Source organism: Diplotaxodon limnothrissa, linkage group LG9 (assembly GCF_057381915.1).
Source record: "Diplotaxodon limnothrissa isolate DT_005_m linkage group LG9, D_limnothrissa_male_GT1.1, whole genome shotgun sequence".
Classification (NCBI taxonomy): domain Eukaryota; kingdom Metazoa; phylum Chordata; class Actinopteri; order Cichliformes; family Cichlidae; genus Diplotaxodon; species Diplotaxodon limnothrissa.
In genome coordinates, this window is record NC_140604.1 from 33,598,258 (window position 1) to 33,618,723 (window position 20,466).

Below are 20,466 nucleotides of genomic sequence, written 5' to 3' on the forward strand. Positions count from 1 at the left end.
TCTCTGTCCAAAAAATGCAGTCAGTTTACTTTTTACTCACTATAAGTATCATTCATTATTCTTCCCCAGTAATTAAGGTTAGGATATGTATTTTTTTTTGTTCCAATCCATTCTTCTTTTGCAGCATTTAAATAACCTTTATCAGATTTGATGGTTTTGTTACAGACTTTCCAAAAAAGTGTTTTTCTTTCACAAATGTGGGATTAAATTGTGTTAAAATGTACAAAACAGTGATGTCATGTTTTGAGACGAGGACCCAGGCACAGAGAGACTTGATGAATTTAGGAATCTTATGATTTAATAAAGAAATTTGCTGACTTGCACAGAGAGGATAAAATTATGATGACTCATAACGGAGAAGAAGACAACAGACGACGAGGACAGGGAGGAACAGGGGTTTAAATGCACCAAGGAGACAGTCACAGAGAACTCGGGACAACTGGAGACATTTAAGGATGCAGGGACTGACAGAGACAGGGAAGAAGTCTCATCGTGACGTGTAAAGTTTATTTTGCCTGGCTGGGCAGCTCTCTGGGTGCTCAGCACCCCCAAAGCTCTGATTCTAGAATCGCCCCTGGTTCTAACCTTCATTTCATGGACGCACAGTGTGAGCACTCAGGTCGCATCAGAGCATCGGGCCGTATAGTGTGAGACCCTGCATCGTGACTTACGAACATCTAACCCCTGCGAGTAAATCGTGCAGTTTGAGCAGGAGCTGAATCGCGCGACTGAAAAAATCGCACAGTGTAAGCCGGGCATAAGGAAAAGAGGTTAGCAAAAGGAGATAGGCGGTACTTTTGAAAAAAAAAAAAAAAACTCCGCGTGGTTACGCTACGCAGCTGTGTCGCGTGACCACACAGCAACAAACCACAGATGAGCAGGAAAAAGGGGGCGGAGCAAAGTGTGTGTGCGTGCGCAGGAGAGGAGTCGAGCAGAGAGAGCTGCTTTGTCATGAAACGGGAGTAAAGTAGTGAACTTAGAGGAGAGAAACAAACTAAAGCATCGATCATAAACCACTACCAACGTCCTGATCGATATCTGCATCGATCTGCCCACCCTTGTCTCCTGGATCGTAGCTGAGATCAGCGTGAACCACGTGGGTCTCTGCTCCCTGATCTGTTTCCTGTGTTTGGAAAGAGTTGCAGCTTCATCGCGGAGTTTCTCTCGGTTTGTGGGCTCATCTAAAGGTAAGCACCGAGCTAACTTTACTGTGAGTTCAGTTCATGTTGAGTTTAGCTCCTGAATGAGGTCTTCTGCTGCTCTCCTCGGTGTCTGTTCACAGTTTATTGTGAACACGTTGAGAGAAGAGTGAGAGAGTGTTTGAAGTGATAACAGGAAATCAGAGCGATCTGCTGCAGTATCAGGGTCACAATAAATTTTATAGTCCAGCTGCTGTGGATGAACACATGAGAGGCTGTAAACTCCTACAGTCTCATTTTAATGAGTCTGGCTGCTGTAAAGTGATGCACAGGAAGATGGTAAATGGCCTGTATTTGTATAGCGCTTTACACATTCAGTCACCCACACACTGGTGATGGCAAGCTACAGAGGCGAGGCTGTCGGACACTGTTGCCACCGGGCCCTCTGAACACAATGGGTGAAGTGTCTTGCCCAAGGACACAACAACCGAGACTGTCGTAGCTGGGGCTTGAACCAGCAACCTTCCGATTACAAGACAAACTGCCAACTCTTGAGCCACAATCGCCCCGATGTTAACAACAGATGTTAACAACAGATGTTAACAACAGATGTTAACAAAAGCTAATGAAACAGAGATGAAAGTTCATGTTTGAAAGCACTGAGAATTAAAATAAATGGTGGTGGTTAATGTGCAGCTCTTGGTGATTTGGGGGAAGAATTATGTTTTTAATCCTGTTGGGTATTGAATGGTGGTGTCACGGTTGTGGCAGCAATCGTGTGGTGTTGTGGAAAGGACCCTAAATGCTGGCATATATTATATGGCTCTGACCTTTTAACTACATTTCCAGTCACTCCATTTATGGCGTGACCTTTTAACAGACCAACATGTAAAAGCATAAGTGAGCAGTCCTGCTAATCTTATAACAAGAGGAACATGTGGATTCTTATGCACAACAAAAAATTACAGCGAAGAGTCTGCTCCCTGCATGCTGTTCTGTTTTGTAGAGTTTTCTATACATTTTGTTTAATAAAATCTATAAGGTTCAAATGAAGCACCAAACTGCAGTTACTCAGTTGGTGGAGGTTCAGTAGTGCAGTTTCTCACTGTCATTGTTAACTGGAGGCTGACACACTGACTGAAGACATTCAGTTTGAGTGGATTCGAGCTTTCCATCTCAGCTTCTTTTTGTCACGGGTGGAATACATATTGTCAGGGATTAAACAATTATCAAAACACTCGGGTGAAGAAACGACACTCAGACACTTCAACAGTTTAACGTGCACGGGTGAGAGTTCAACAGATACTCACACCCCGCACTGGTCTTACGTCTTTTTTTATACTTCATGGTACATGGTGAAACGCACAGATAAAACAGGAACTTAGCTGCACGCCCTTCACTCGTGGGTGGAGAACATGCAGTTCCTGGAACTTAATCTAACAATAACAGCTGGTTTTCACAACTTATTGTGGTTAATGCTTTGTACGCTATCTATGGCAAACCTTCTGTTGCTATGTGCTGACAACTAGAATATGCTTAAAGAAATGAGCTCTTGCAAGGATGGTTATATTTGCACACATCCCTTGTGATCTCCTCGAACAGTGGTGGCCCACTGTTCAGAGAGTTCATGATAGAAAGACGTTTGCATAAGCAGAAATATTAAACACTTATCAGTATATCACTCAGTTACATTTCATGACAATAAAAGCTTAAAATACTCTAACACATATAAATATGTTTTGTGTTCCAGCTGATCATCAGGAGGAGACGAGCCATTTAGACTCAGCTCAGCCACTACAGAGGAAACAATGACTTCAACCCAAAAGGTGAGCAAGAATATCTCTGTTATTGAACCTGTGTGCAGGTTATGGAGTTTCAGTTTGTTCCACGACTGCATTTCACTCACTGCCTCTGTTTGTATCTCTGTCACTGCAGGACCAACGTGGAGCGAGAAGTCAGCGCTCTCAGGAGGCCGACAAACCTCACAGAAGAAAGGGAGAGAAGAAACACACCTGTGACGATTGTGGGAAGGGTTTTATCAAGGCTAAACACCTGAGAGCACACCAACTCATCCACAGTGGAATTAAACCGTACAGCTGTGACTTGTGTGAAAAATCTTTCACCCAACTTGGACACTTAAAAACACACCAACTCATCCACAGTGGAGTTAAAGCATACAGCTGTGATCAGTGTGGTAAATCTTTTGCTCTCAGTTGCACCTTAAAACGTCATCGAGTTACCCACTCTGGAATCAAAGCGTATAGATGTGACATTTGTGGAGACACTTTCAGTCGGCTAGGGACCCGAAATATTCACCAACGGATTCACACTGGACATGATGTTTGCTGCTGTGTTCAGTGTGGGAAACTGTTTACAACAGATGCACAGTTACAACGCCACATGTTTACCCACAATGAGGAGAGACCTTATAAATGTGACCTGTGTGATAAGACTTTCAAATCTCCAAAGTCCCTGAGAAAACACCAAGAGATCCACACCAGAAAGTAACTCTACAAGTGCAGTTACTGTGAGGTATGTATTTATATTATTATCTTCTTATTTTAGACTGAGTGTTTGGAACAACTCTGTTAATTAAATTGTGTTAGCATGTTAGTAATTCCACTGGATGCAAAGGCATCGACTGGATGTCCGTAAAGAACATAATAAGTCATCTTACTAAAAACAATGATTCCTGTTACTTGGTATCCATGTTTGAGGTACAGTTGCATTTTTTTGAAGCATTGTTTAAATTATTTGTAATTTTCCAACCTCAACCTTCATGTAGATTATAGGGATGGGTAGTCTAAGGAGCTTGTAAAGAAAAGCATTCGGCCTTCTTTAAGTTTCTTGAAGACGTTTCACCTCTCATCCGAGAAACTTCTTCAGTCTTTAGAACAATTAGTTCCATTCACAAGGTCCCAATTTAATTCACTTGATTTGGTAGAGAGTCTCAGCGTTTTTAAACCCTTAGGGCTTTAAAATCTGGGAAAACCTTCACAGACAATAGGGCTGGGTATTGTCACTGATTTCTAAAACTCATTCAGTTCTGATTCACAAGGTCCCGATCCAATTAGTTTAGACTGAATTTGATTTTGACTTTATGTGCTGCCAGACATCTGGCTTTAGTTTTGGCTTCACCCTCAGTGGAGTCTCAGTCCCTGGTCACTTGACTCTCACATGGCCCCCTCTTGTTACCCACTTGCAAGTTTCATACATGGCAAAATACATTTAAAAATATATATTGTACATATCAGAACTGCTCTATTTTACTTGTATTCACTAACTGAACAACAGGAGGGTCATCTAACTAAAAGCAATCAGTGCATCCTACCACACATTCAGAATCAACTTACTTTAATAGTCTGTTAGTTTTATTTACATGTCCTCAAAGTATCAACCAATCAATCAATCTTTATTTATAAAGCACTTTTCATACAGAAATGTAGCACAAAGTGCTTTACATGGTTAAAAGCAGCCCACCCCACCCTCCAACTCACTCCCCACACTCTCTTTTTTTTGCCTGTCCCGTTTGGCTCTTTTGCCATCAGAATTATTGTCTAAAGGCGAAGAAAGATGCCCAACAGATTTACTTTACCAAATTGACCATCCCAGCTTTGCCGTAATGGTCTGTTTGATTCACCTTTTATTGTTTATTTTATTTTTTATTTTCACTTGCTAAATACAGGACAGACTTGACTGAGGAAGAGAAAGGGGAGAAAGAAAGAGGGAAAAACAGCAGAGAAGAGGGACAAGGATAAAGGGCAAAAAAACAAAAACCAACAAAATAAGCAGACAAAAAATACATATATCAATCACCTGGATCACCTGTTGAGAAAGAAAACAAGTAGAAGATAGAATAAACAACAGGACGATGATCTATGGGAATATAACAATAAAAACAAAATATTAAACATTATTGTGCAGCACATAAGATCAACAGAACACAGTGTGTTTTGAGGTAGGAGCCAAAAAGGGTGTAGTTTGTGTGTGTGAGCACCTGTGTGTACACCTGTGAGCATGGACGCGCTTGTATTTAAAAGGTTCCTTCATGTAATGATCTGCTAGAGGGTGTGGGGGGGCCATAGCCCCGTCCACCAGGGCATGAAGCAGGTATGGAGGAGATCAAAACTCCCGACATCCAGAGGTTGGCATGTTGACATTTTTGAAGAGGCCGGAGGTTATTAATGTTTTTGGAGTTACTGGATTTATGATAATTGTGTTGCTCTCTGTTTGTGATTATGACGGGTATTATGTTGACTGTGGGAGAGAGAGGTCCGAGTCCAGAGTTTTTGTGTATTACTGTTAAAAGTTGAACAGATATAGGAGCTGGGACCAGGGGGACATCAGTCAGTGGCGGATAGATCAGCAGGTAATGTCGGTTTGAGTAATGACAGGGCGGTGTGCGGGAGTGCTGTACACCAAATGGTAAATTGGCGGACAGCAGACGGCGTCCCCAGGCGTTGAGGTGGAGCCCGTCTGCCCCAAAAAGATGCCTCCTCTCCCAGAAGGCATCAAAATTGTTAATAAAACCCACACCATGGGAGACACAGGGGGAGGAAAGCCAGGTGTTAAGGCTGAGCAGACGGCTGAAATGGCCTATCCCTCTGCCTTCTGATATCCTTTGTTCCAGCTCGATCACTTTTTGGCTCAGGTTGATGCAGCTTTCACAACTGGATGTTGAGGTAAGTGGTGCCATGACTCACGCAGTATTTGACAGTATTTGTTCGCTGCACCTCGTTCACAAAGGCGCTGAGCTGCTTCAGTGGCTTCTCTATCAATGCAACCAAGCTGTGTGTATAGTTTCACTGTGACAGTAAAATGTAACTGGATGTTGGCAAAGATGCTCTTTATTTCAAGCTTCATTCTGGATTAAAATGTTGAAGGACTGACTTACACTGTCTTTGTGTCTTTGTTTTGAAGCAGAGCGACACAGATGGATCCAGTTCTCAACCCTGTCGTCACTGTGGTGGTGGGAAAGAGTTTCGCTGTGACCTTTGTGGAAAAACTTTCAGTAATCAAAAGAGCCTGAAAATACATCAACGTAGACACACTGGAGACAAAATGAACTACTGCAAAGAATGTGGGAGCGGCTTCCCCACTATAAGTGAATTAAAAAACCATGAACTTTGTCACAGTGGGGTTAAAAAGCACATCTGTGACCAGTGTGGGTCATCCTACACCTCTGCAGGTGAGCTTAATAGACACAAACGAGTCCACCCAAGAGAGAAACCATACAAGTGCAGACACTGTGACAGAAGTTTCTCGTACTCAGGGAGTCGTAACAATCATGAACGTACACACATTGAAGGGAACTTCAGCTGTGACCAGTGTGACAAAAGTTTCGGTAAGCTCAGTTCATACTCCAAACACAAACAATCCCACGCTGCAAATAAATTGTTTCACTATTACCAATGTGCAAAAACATTCACTTCATTATCTGCTCTGAGCAAACATCAGCGTGATCATGAAATCACTCCCATCACTGGATCACAATGAATCTGAAGAGACAGAAAGATCCTCTTCTGGTTTCAGGGTCAGAGGTCTGAAAAAACAGATAAACAGATTTATTAACTATCTACAGCAGCAGTCCCCAGCCTTTTTTGCGCCACGGACTGGTTTAATGTCAGACAATATTTTCATGGACTGACTTTTAAGGCGGATAAATACAACAAAATAAAATGATACGACCAAGACAAACACTGGAATTTTGTAAATAAAATAATAAACGTGAATTCACCGTGTAATCGTGTAACTTTATTAGCAGCGTCCTCCGGAAATGTGCCCACAAGATTGAGAGCAACATCCTCCTCTCTGCCCCTTAATGCTCTCTGGTCACTATGGTAACATGTAGATGTTTCTTTCAAAATAAGACACACAACTACAACATGGGGAAAAGACCCAGGCAAAGAGAGTTAATGAAAACCATAAATTTCACGCCCAAGCCTCAACTCTCGCGGCCCGGTACCAAACAACTCATGGACTGGTACCGGTCCATGGCCTGGGGCTTGGGGACCGCTGAACATGGTTTAACATTCCACATTGTATACAAGACTTACAGGCAAATACAGAAACTAATTTCAGTGTGTTTTTCTTTTTAAGTTTAAAACATATCTTAAGTGGTAAGACAATGAATTTTACTCTGACTGTCCATGTTATATAGCAGTATCCATTTTATCATGCATGTATGCTACTTTTTTCTGCTGACTGTAAATGTTTTTCTTTTGTATTCATGAAATAAACTAGACTTTCACAGTTTACGTTTTTTACTGTTTCTGCTTTTGTTCACTCCAAGTTGGACAAAAACCCACAGACAGGCAGAGTAAACTAACAATGTGAAGCAATCACAGACTGTGTATTAAATGGAAAATGGCCTGTATTTGTATAGCGCTTTACTTAGTCCCTAAGGACCCCAAAGTGCTTTACACTACATACAGTCCACCCATTCACAAACACATTCACACACTGGTGATGGGAAACAACATTGTAGCCACAGTTGCCCTGGGGCGCACTGACACTGATTAGCAGAGATGGGCAGTAACGCGTAACGCGTTACTGTAATCTGATTACTTTTTTCAAGTAACGAGTAAAGTAAGGGATTACTATTGCAAAAACGGTAATTAGATTACCGTTACTTTCCCGTAGTAACGCTGCGTTTCTGCGTTACTAAAACCGTGATTTCTTTGCGATAATGTCTCATGACAGTGACGTAAGCGAGTGCGCCGTTGGTGACAACAGCTGTGTGCAGATCAACAATGGATCACATATCGATTGCGGGAGAGAGTATGAGCGTGCAGCGTTTAAAGTGTGGAAGTACTGACCTTACTTTGAGTTTGATTCCATAAAAAGTGACAAAAACATTAGTGTCCATCGTGTGTGGGAAGAAAACTTCTTTTTACAGCGAAAAAACCCCTAAACTTCCAAGCAAGCACCGAGTAGCTACGACGTAATGGGAAACTCACAGAGAAACTCGCGGATTCTTCCACTGACCGCGGCACACCTGCACCAGGGTAAACCTCCGCCTACCCTGCTCCTGCTTTACAGGTGAAAATAGAGCAACAGGACCGCTGAGTCTTTGACTTTATTTATTTTCTGCTGTGTTTTACTTGCATCTATTTGAAAGACTGAGTGTAAACACACAAAATATTTTATTTTATGTGCTGGAATGTGCAGAAAATAGGTTTAAATGTTAAACTAATTTATTCAAGTCAGAGAATGTTGCATATAATTACATTTTTGCTTGATGCATAAAGTTAAAAGATTAAAACTAATAAAACAAGTTTTAAAATGAGACTTTTCCATTTGATCACATTTTGTATGATGGATTATGCAGAAAAAGTAGAATTGGGCTGAAAGATCTATCACTTTATCACCTCTTCAGGGTGTAAATCATGTTTTTAAAAAGTAACTAAGTAATTAATTACTTTTGAAAATAAGTAATCAGTAAAGTAACGGGATTACTTTTTGGGGAAGTAATCAGTAATTAGTTACTGATTACTTTTTTCAAGTAACTTGACCAACACTGCTGATTAGTACCTTGTTTGTCATAAACACAAACAGGTGACTGAGAGAAATGTCTTTGTTATCCACTTTGATCATTCTGAACATTGAAGGAGGTTTGTTCAAGAGTCACACTTTGTGTATTTCCTTAAGTTAGAACATAATAATGTTGGATATAACTATTTCAATTGATCTTCCCTTCGTGGTTTTGATGTGAAATGTTGTTAAACCATGTGTCAACTTGTGTTAGCATGACAGCAGATCATTCTGATGTACTTGTAAGAAGACTTAATGAAAAGGAAACTGACCCTGAACTAATTAAAAGCAGGTCACAGCTGAGTCAAAGGGTAATAAAAATAAGGCCATGCTGTGTCCAGCGTCTAAAAAAATTCAGGAGACTAATTTGCCATGAAGTATTTCTGGAAAAACTGTACTAATATATTTTAATTACTCAAGAAATAATATTTGATTAAAAGCTAATGGCCATGAATGTGTTTCAGGGAAAACTGAGGATTACTGCATTCTTTGCTCTATGTTAGATGCTGACGCTGACCGCAGCATGATTTAAAAAAACACACAAAGTGTTTACCAAACAGAATATGAGGTTTTGATTTTTCCTTTGCAGGTGCAGTGTGAATCTCGCCAATGATGGAAATATTTTGAGTGTGCAAAATATAAAGTCAGCAACCAAGAATATACATACAGAAAATGTAAGGAAAACATATAACTGTCATGATCGGGGGAAACGTGCAAACTAAACACAGTAATTCGGCGTGCCCGTGTGGTGTGCTGGCTAGACCCAAACGCAGGGAAGGCTAGTGATGGGTTGGGACAGGCACGCAGTTACTCTAGTAACGATCGGTGCACAAAGCACGGCTTTGGAACCGATGTTACAGATGAAGAGCGAACGGAGTGTCAACAGTTTCAGCGGAAGAAGCAGAGAGACAAATGCTTTTTCTGAAGGAGGAAGGGCTGTGTTTTGGTTGCTTAGGTGCTGGGCACATAAGTAAGGACTGTGCTAAGCGTTTGACATGTAGGACATGTGGTAAAGGTCATACCACTGTCCTCCATATTGATAACAATGGTTTAAGTCCAGAGTCCTTTGGAGAGCCCTCCTTTTCAAAGAATGTACTCCTATGAAACTATGGAACTCCTATGAAAATTTGTGGTCATACAGGGGCCGGAAGAGACAGCGGTTTTCTTTCCATTCTGCCAGTTCAAATAAAGTCTGTTAAAGGTAGTCATGTCATTAGGCATGGGTATTGTTTAGGTTTTATCCGGTGCCAAACCGGTACTTTTGAAACTGTGCCGGTGCCTAAACAGTGCTCAAACCGGTGCTTAAAGAATGGAGAACACAAACTTTGTCCAAAAACCTCTCATGTTTAGCTGTTTTTTTGGTAAAAAGATAACAATGTTAGCCTTTTCTGCAGCTATGGGGCATATATGGTATCACTCTTGGCTGGAAGCAGTGCTTAAACAATGGAAAAAACACAAACCTTGTCCAAAAATAATAACGGATTGCATTTATATAGTGCTTTTCGGGACCCCTCAAAGCACTTTACAATTCCACTATTCATTCGCTCTCACATTCATACACTGGTGAAGGCAAACTACAGTTGTAGCCACAGCTGCCCTGGGGCAGACTGACTGAAGCGAGGCTGCCATATTGCGCCATCGGCCCCTCTGGCCATCACCAGTAGGCGGTAGGTAGAGTGTCTTGCCCAAGGACACAACGACTGAGACTGTCTGAGCTGGGGCTCGAACCGGCAAACTTCCGATTACAAGACGAACACCTAACTCATGAGCCATGATCGCATCTCATGTTTAACTGTTTTGCTCTTTTTCTTTGGCCTTTCTTTTGGCCAGGGTGAAGGGAGTATCTGCCATCAAACAAGAAGACAGCCGCATGTAACTACGACGGTGTTTGCTACTTTACCTTACATGCATTAATGTAATAACGTGGTTAGCCTACTCAACGTAATTTACACATGACCAACATGACCCCCGCTGTCTTTCGCTACTCAGGTTAAATATGATATACAAGTCACTCGGATAACTTAAAAAAGTAATTGTTGGACTTTTTTATGTGTTTTATTTGTACCGGAATAAATCGGTTTGGCTGAGATCAAAGATATTAGATTAGATTAGATTAAATAAAACTTTAGTAATCCATCAGGTGGGTTCCTCTGGGATTTTGACACAGCTGAATGAACGTCAAACAGAAAACTGATTAAACAAGTGTGAGACTGTCAAGAATTTACGCCAGTGTCCTCGTATATTTTAGATAGCAAGGAACAACGGCACACTGTGGTGTCACAGCTGGTGACGCAAATCTGAAGGCTAGATGTAACAGAGTTAGAAAATAGCTTAATGAATTTCCTCAAAATTGATGTGCTTTGTGAATAGTTGGAGCCACCTGGTGGACAGACACAGCAACTGCAACTGTTAAGGTTCCAAATTGCTGCACAGCGCATGCGTCAGCGAAGGAGAAAAACTCCCAAGCTGGTGGTAGGTGCTAGTGAGCGATACTGTTGTCAATTTTGTAATTGTATTAATGAAAACATTCTTATAGTGGTAATTGTCAACATGTATTTTGATTGTAAGCAGTACTAGCATGTATCCTGAAAGTTACAGGCATTTTGATGCATGGGTAGTAACTTTATTCACGAGTAGCATTTTAAATTAGCATGCTAAGCTAATACTCGTTAGCTAGTCAGGTGCTTTTTGATTTGCACTCTCATTTTTTTCTCTGATTTTTTTCTCCTCCCCTTTGTGAGTGTGGACGCTTCATCTCTTTGCTCTTGAATGCTTTGCTTCTTATATTGATTTTTATTGATTTTTATGCTGATTTTTTCCCTTTTTTCCGTGTGAGCTTACCTGCGATAACTTCTGGACACTTGTAGATCATTAGGACTAGAGTGTTCTTAACAGAAACAGCAACATTTTATGGTTACCTTGTCCTCAGCGCTCCGTGTGTCTGTGGCCTAGACACAGCTGAAGCCTGATTACAGCGTCTGGGCACCGAGCAGCCTCAATAGCCTGGAAAGGTGCTAACCGCTAGGCTAACTAGCAACAAGATGCCTTCCCTCTCCACAGATGACTACCACAGCCTCCTGCAGAAGATTGCAGTACTGGAGACAAAAATTCATCGCTTAGAAGTAAACGTGGAGGTAAATGGACTGTGTGGAAATGAAACAACCTTGCCTTTGATTCAAAACAATGGCGATGAGCAAGCTAGTACACAGCTAAGGAGCACAGATAACATGACCAAGAAAGTAGACTCTGTGCATTATTATAAATCCTCAAGTGATAATCCCCCCTTAGACTGTCTTGGTGCAAAACCAAGACATAAATCATGTCTCCTGGAAGGGGGAGGACGTATCACAGGCAGGGCACAGCGAGCTGAAATCTCCGAAACCGACTGGCCTTCACTTCCTACGAGACAGAGAAGCTCTTCTACCCCTGTATACGGGAGGAAACAGGACTGGACAACCGTGAATAGGAAGGTTAACAACAAACCTCCAAAACAACTGAATGTGAAACTGCAGAACAGATTTGCTCCACTATCAAAGGACCCTGGATCTATATCGGACAACCATCCATCTAAAAGCAGCGAAATAAGGTCTGAAAATCTGTTGAAAAGTGAAAGGCCACAGGGAAAGCTAAAGGCTAGGCCTGAAACTCTGATTGTGGGTGACTCTGCCGTAAAGGATGTACAAAGGATGTGCGGTAAGAACACTAAAGTCCTCTGCTTTCCTAACGATATGGTCAACAACCTGAAGGAGAGAATTCTTCAAATTGCAGATGAATATCCAACTGTGACAAACATTGTTCTGCATACAGGGTCAAACGATGTGTCCAAACAACAGTCGGAGGTTCTGAAACGGGACTTTACTGGATTATTAAATACTGTAAACTCTCTGAATGCAGCTGTATTCATCAGTGGATCTGTACCGCCGGTCAGAGGAGGAGACGAGAGATTCAGCAGGTTGTTTACACTGAATAAATGGCTTATATCAGCATGTGCTGACCACTCAGTGCACTTTATCGACAACTTTAATATTTTTTGGGAACGCAGGCATCTGTTTTAACAAGTCAGGGGTGAAACTGTTCACCTCCAACTTGTTTTATTCCATACGTCATCCATCCGTGCTTGGTGCCAAGGCTGAGATAAACGAGGAGTTATCTCATAAAGAGGAACAAACAGTACTCCAAGAACAGACAAAGCCCAGCAGAAACCTTGAGGAGGAGCTCCATTTGCCCCCACCCGGGAAGAGCCTCAGAAAGGAGAGACATCCATGGCATCTGAGGAAGAGCCTCAGAAAGGAGAGACATCTAAGGCAAGAAGAGGGGTCCCTATTTGCCTCCAACTCTCTCAACAACACCAACGACCAGGACAAGGGACCACGACCTTCCCCAGTCCCCCAAACCCCTGACAGGCCATCACCCTCCTCCCCCTCCCTTTCTCCCTCCTCCCCACACCTGAAATTCACTGAGGAGATGATGGAGCGGGTCAATGCTGGGCTCAGATCTACCCCCCGTCCCAATCCCTTTTTGTCCCCCATAAACCCCCCACCAGAGCGGCCAAAGGTTCGCCATCGAGCCCCGCCCTCAACAGAGCAATCGAAGTCACATTGCCCAGCCTCGCCCCCCTTAGTTCCTCTTCATGCCCTGTCTCCGCAGTCTGATGCGTGATGTGTGAAGGGTCCGGGCTGTGAGGATTATGGCAGTGATGACTTTTCCCAGGAGAAGCTGGGACCCTGTTTACTAGAAGGTTTTAAAATTTCTGTACTTTTAGGTGACAGGAGACATGTGGCCTGGTCAAAACACAGAGAGCTGCACTCTAAAAGATCTTTAAACATAGTAAACATACCTTGTGTGCCACAGACTGCTCCCAAACACGAGGGGACAAGTAATACCTCTAAAACACTTAAGTTGGCTTTATTAAACATTAGATCTCTAGCTGGGAAAACATTTTTAATTAATGATTTAATCACTGAGCACAGCCTTGATTTTATGTTTTTAACTGAAACTTGGTTGGACCAAAGTAACAGTGGAGCTGTTCTCATCGAGACGACCCCTCCTACAGTTTTATCAGTGAGGCCAGGGTGAGCAGGAGAGGAGGAGGGGTTGCTGTCTTATTTAATGAATCATTTCAATGTAAGCAGCTATCTCCTGGAATTTTTCAGTCTTTTGAATATGTGGCTTTACAGCTGAAGGCCCCATCCAAAGTTGTGTTTCTTAATGTTTACAGGCCTCCCAAATACTGCACAGACTTTTTTAATGACCTTAGTGAACTGCTGTCTGTGATCTGTGTTGATTTTGACTGTGTAATTATTGCTGGGGATTTTAACATTTATGTGGACAACCCTCAGGACAAAGGGACTAAAGACCTGAGTAACACTCTGGGCAACTTTGGGCTGACTCAGCATGTAACAGAGGCCACACATAATAGAGGACACACTCTTGACCTACTGATCTCCAAAGGCCTGAGCATTTCAAAGGTTACTGTGTCTGATGTGGGCCTGTCTGATCATTACTGTGTTTTCTTTGAAAGTAAAATCTCAGCCCACACAAATATATCAACAACAGTGATCACAAAACGGTGTATAACTGAACACAGTAGTGCAATTTTTAACCAGGTCTTCCCATTAACACCTGACCTGCCCAGAGGGTCAGTCAATGAGCTCGTCAATAGCTTCAATGCTAACATGTTAAATGTAATGGACACTATTGCTCCCATTAAGGTGAAGGTTATCTCTGGAAGGAAAAAGTCTCCATGGAGAAACTCCACACTGGTGAAAAATGAAAAAAGAGAGTGTAGGAAAGCTGAGCGCAGATGGAGAAAAACAAACCTCCAGGTTCATTATGACATTTATAAAGAGAAACTTCACAATTATAATTTACAACTGAGGAATGCAAGGAGGTCCTACTTCTCTGACATCATCACTAAAAACAGCCATAATGCTCGGGTCTTATTTTCTACAGTTGACAGGCTAACAAACCCTCCTGTGTCAGTGGCAGCTGAACTTCATTCGACCATGGCCTGCAATGACTTTGCCAAATTCTTCACTGAAAAAATCCAAAAAATTAGACAAGCAATTGTTACATCAACAGCAGATCCAGGATATGTACTGTGTCCACCAAAAAACTGTTTAAACACCATGAAACAGTTTCAACCTATTAACAGCAAAGACCTGGAGGACATCTTAGGTCAACTGAACTCCTCCTCCTGCTGTTTAGATGTCCTGCCAACAAGTTTTTTCAAAAAGGTCTCAAAGACTTTAGAGTCAGACCTGTTACAGATCGTCAACTTTTCTTTATTATCAGGTGTGTTTCCAGAATCACTAAAAACTGCTGTAATCAAACCTATACTGAAAAAGGACAATCTTGACAAGACACAAATGAACAACTACAGGCCGATCTCAAATCTCCCGTTTTTAAGTAAGATCATTGAAAAAGCAGTTTCTCAACAGCTCAGTTACTTCTTAAAACAGAATAATTGCTACGATGCCTTCCAGTCAGGTTTTAGACAGAACCACAGCACTGAAACTGCTCTGACCAAAGTGTTTAATGACATATGTCTGAATACAGACAGTGGAAAAATGTCAGTCTTAGTTTTACTGGATCTCAGTGCAGCATTTGATACAGTTGACCACAACATATTACTCAAACGACTGGAGAACTGGACAGGTCTTTCAGGAACTGTACTAAACTGGTTCAAAACATACGTAGAAAACAGGAAATACTTTGTATCAATAGGTAACTTCACATCTGAGCAGACAAGTATCACATGTGGAGTTCCCCAAGGTTCCATCTTGGGACCCCTTCTGTTTAACATCTACATGCTCCCACTGGCACAGATTATAAACAACAACAAAATAAACTATCACAGCTATGCAGATGACACACAAATATATATCACAATGTCACCAGGAGACCGAGGCCCTGTACAGGCTCTTGGTAAATGCATTGAGGAAATCAATGACTGGTTGTGCCACAATTTTCTCCAGCTAAACAAAAACAAAACTGAGGTAATAGTTTTTGGCGCCAAAGAAAAACGATTACAGGTCACCAGAGAACTTCAATCTATACATCTAAAAACCACAAACCAGGCAAGAAATTTGGGTGTAGTGATGGATGCAGACCTAAACTTAGAAAAACACATTAAGACAATAACAAAGTCAGCTTACTATCACCTCAAGAATATATCAAGGATAAAAGATCTGATGTCTCAACAGGACCTGGAAAAACTAGTCCATGCATTCATCTTTAGTAGGCTTGATTACTGTAACAGCATCTTTACAGGTCTACCTAAAAAATCAGTCAGACAACTACAGCTCATTCAGAACTCTGCTGCTCGAGTCCTCACTAAGACCAAAAAAGTGGACCACATCAGTCCAGCTCTGAGGTCCTTACACTGGCTGCCTGTCCATCAGAGGATAGACTTTAAAGTTCTGATGCTGGTCTATAAAGCTCTGAATGGTTTAGGACCAAAATACATCAATGACCTCCTGACCCAGTATGAACCTTCCAGATCCCTCAGGTCATCTGGATCCGGTCTTTTATCAGTTCCCAGAGTCAGAACCAGACACGGAGAAGCTGCATTCAGCTTTTATGCTCCTTATATCTGGAACAAACTCCCAGAAAGCCTCAGATCAGCTGAAACACTCAGTTTATTTAAATCCAGGTTGAAGATTCACCTGTTCTCAGCTGCATTTGAATAAAGCACCAAATCCACACTTTAAGCTTAAATTTCAAAACTTACATTTAACTACTGATTTTATCTACTGTTCTGATTTTATCTGTTTTGATTTTATATACTGTTGTTTGTTGTTTGTTTGTTAATTAGTTAGTTAGTTTATTTGCTTGTTTTAATCAATTTTAAATCATGCTTTTTATTTGTTCTTGTTTCTAATGTCTCTGTAAAGCACTTTGAATCACCTTGTTGTTGAATTGTGCTATACAAATAAACTTGCCTTGCCTTGCCTTGCACTCAGCTCTAATGCTTCTCTATGAGATTGTAATTGTTCTAATTCTTTTTAACAGAACTGAATGTTGCAGTTGCTTTGCACACTGTTAATGACAACTGTGTGCTGTTTTCTTTGTACCAGGTAGGCGCTGTTAAGTATAAGTTTTAATTGATGCTGTTGTATAGGAAAAAAATGATGAACAATGATGATTGTTTTATAATAGAAAATCTGTTTTTATATGTTATTGTTGTTGTTGGTTAGGAAAAAGGAGAAAAATAAATAAATAATACCACTACTATACAATCACAGGTTTGGTTTCAGCCAGAACTTTTAAAAGAAAGACTTTGATAATAATAATGATAATGTACACTTTTATTGATCCCCGTGGGGAAATTCTTCTCTGCATTTAACCCATTCACTCAGTGAAGCAGTGGGCAGCCACCAGTGCAGCGCCCGGGGAGCAGCGTGTGGGGATGGTACCTTGCTCAAGGGTACCTCAGGGTAGCCGTTCAGGGGATTCGAACCCCTGACCTTGCGATCATGGGGCAACCGCTCTACCTACTGAGCTATCCCTGCCCCCCTTTGTTGATGTTATGTTGTATATGTTATGTTTGGAAAGAAAAAAAAGGAAAAGAAACTCCCAAGCTGGTGAACTGAATGTTGCAGTTGCTTTGCACACTGTTAATGAAGACTGTGTGCTGTTTTCTTTTTACCAGTTGCCAGAATAAAGAGGGAGCCCAGAGTAAGGGCAAGTCCAGCGTTGCAGTGCCGTCCTTTCTACATGGGCATATCACACCACTTGCACAATAGACTCACAGATCAGCAACAGCTACATAGACTGTTCCATTTCACAGCCTCGCATTTCCGGCCTTCTCAGTCTTCAAAGGATCCTGCCCACATAGACCGCGAAGGCTGGGTCCTCCGAACAATGCGGCTTATGTTTTGGGATACAGCTACTGAGCCTTGCAATGTTCACACGCCACCATGTTGGATGATGCCATTGCTCTAACACTGTGTATAAATGTAACACGGTTTTATTTTAAAGCTTTACTTTGCGAATGGATTTAAAATTTGTATTTTATTGCACAAATCATTATTTAAGGACAGAATGCTTTATTTCCAGGTGTGTGACGCTTGTGATCGTCCATAAGATTCGCTCCAGGGTGTCACATTGATACAGAGACTAGTGTGAGGCTGTTCCAATTCTCAGCACCGCTCGTCTCTTTTCCTGAGTCCTTAGCAATTCTCCTTCCAAAAAGGACGTTTTAATCAAGGAAAAGGAAATGAGCCGAGGAAAAGGAAAGAGGAGATACTTTTGGAACACACCCCACCTACTCACGATGTATAGTCGAGTCACGTGACCACACAGTAACAAACCACAGCAGAGTCGGAAAAATGGGGCGGAGCAAATGTGTGCAGGAGAGGAGTCGAGCAGAGAGAGCTGCTTTTTCATGAAACGGGAGTAAAGTAGTGAACTTAGAGGAGAGAAACAAACTAAAGTATCGATCATAAACCACTACCAACGTCCTGATCGATATCTGCATCGATCTGCCCACCCTTGTCTCCTGGATCGTAGCTGAGATCAGCGTGAGCCACGTGGGTCTCTGCTCCCTGATCTGTTTCCTGTGTTTGGAAAGAGTTCCGGCTTCATCGCGGAGTTTCTCTCGGTTTGTGGGCTCATCTAAAGGTAAGCACCGAGCTAACTTTACTGTGAGTTCAGTTCATGTTGAGTTTAGCTCCTGAATGAGGTCTTCTGCTGCTCTCCTCGGTGTCTGTTCACAGTTTATTGTGAACACGTTGAGAGAAGAGTGAGAGAGTGTTTGGAGAAAAACACCAACTAATCATTAGCTCAGCATGCTGGGAGAAGTTGAGCTTTCGCTCACAGAAAGTTTGAGCATAATAACTGTGAGTCTGTGAGAAAGAGGTAGGTTAGAGGGTGACAGGTCGCCTAGCAACAGAGGCTTCAGTAAGGGGAAGTTAAGAAATAGGAAGTATAGAGCTGCAGCGCCATATTAATAGAACACAGGAAACCAGAGGGAAAAAGCGGAACCAAGTAACACACACACATTACTCAGACCAGAAGGAGTTGTTTTGATCGAAACTGTGTGTGTGATGTGTAGCAGAACTATATATACAGTGGGGCAAAAAAGTATTTAGTCAGCCACCGATTGTGCAAGTTCCCCCACCTAAAATGATGACAGAGGTCAGTAATTTGCACCAGAGCTACACTTCAACTGTGAGAGACAGAATGTGAAAAAAAAAAATAATCCATGAATCCACATGGTAGGATTTGTAAAGAATTTATTCGTAAATCAGGGTGGAAAATAAGTATTTGGTCAATAACAAAAATACAACTCAATACTTTGTAACATAACCTTTGTTGGCAATAACAGAGGTCAAACGTTTACTATAGGTCTTTACCAGGTTTGCACACACAGTAGCTGGTATTTTGGCCCATTCCTCCATGCAGATCTTCTCGAGAGCAGTGATGTTTTGGGGCTGTCGCCGAGCAACACGGACTTTCAACTCCCGCCACAGATTTTCTATGGGGTTGAGGTCTGGAGACTGGCTAGGCCACTCCAGGACTTTCAAATGCTTCTTACGGAGCCACTGCTTTGTTGCCCGGGCGGTGTGTTTTGGATCATTGTCATGTTGGAAGACCCAGCCTCGTTTCATCTTCAAAGTTCTCACTGATGGAAGGAGGTTTTGGCTCAAAATCTCACGATACATGGCCCCATTCATTCTGTCCTTAACACGGATCAGTCGTCCTGTCCCCTTGGCAGAAAAACAGCCCCATAGCATGATGTTTCCACCCCCATGCTTCACAGTAGGTATGGTGTTCTTGGGATGCAACTCAGTATTCTTCTTCCTCCAAACACGACGAGTTGAGTTTATACCAAAAAGTTCTACTTTGGTTTCATCTGACCACATGACATTCTCCCAATCCTCTGCTGTATCATCCATGTGTTCTCTGGCAAACTTCAGACGGGCCTGGACATGCACTGGCTTCAGCAGCGGAACACGTCTGGCACTGCGGGATTTGATTCCCTGCCGTTGTAGTGTGTTACTGATGGTGACCTTTGTTACTTTGGTCCCAGCTCTCTGCAGGTCATTCACCAGGTCCCCCCGTGTGGTTCTGGGATCTTTGCTCACCGTTCTCATGATCATTTTGACCCCACGGGATGAGATCTTGCGTGGAGCTCCAGATCGAGGGAGATTATCAGTGGTCTTGTATGTCTTCCATTTTCTGATGATTGCTCCCACAGTTGATTTTTTCACACCAAGCTGCTTGCCTATTGTAGATTCACTCTTCCCAGTCTGGTGCAGGTCTACAATACTTTTCCTGGTGTCCTTCGAAAGCTCTTTGGTCTTGGCCATGGCGGAGTTTGGAGTCTGACTGTTTGAGGCTGTGGACAGGTGTCTTTTATACAGATGATGAGTTCAAACAGGTGCCATTCATACAGGTAACGAGTGGGGGACAGAAAAGCTTCTTACAGAAGACGTTACAGGTCTGTGAGAGCCAGAGATTTTCCATGTTTGAGGTGACCAAATACTTATTTTCCACCCTAATTTACGAATAAATTCTTTACAAATCCTACCATGTGAATTCATGGATTTTTTTTTCACATTCTGTCTCTCACAGTTGAAGTGTACCTCTGGTGCAAATTACTGACCTCTGTCATCATTTTAGGTGGGGGAACTTGCACAATCGGTGGCTGACTAAATACTTTTTTGCCCCACTGTATACCCATTCTGGCTTCTAATGCTTTCAGACCTGAGCTTGTGTTAGTGTGACAGGCCTCAATTTCCGGAAATATCTTTATTTTTTTTAGCTTGACCACTCTGAGTCCAGTCTT

At 42.1% G+C, this 20,466-nt stretch overlaps 1 pseudogene across 1 annotated transcript; it reads left to right on the plus strand.

Moving 5' to 3' along the window:
• Positions 1-1,088: 1,088 nt before the first annotated feature.
• Positions 1,089-7,214, plus strand: LOC146625970 (uncharacterized; annotated as a pseudogene). Its single transcript, XR_014906515.1, has 4 exons — positions 1,089-1,187; positions 2,890-2,965; positions 3,075-3,671; positions 6,060-7,214. The product of XR_014906515.1 is annotated as an uncharacterized LOC146625970 (transcript).
• The last annotated feature ends 13,252 nt before the right edge of the window (positions 7,215-20,466 follow it).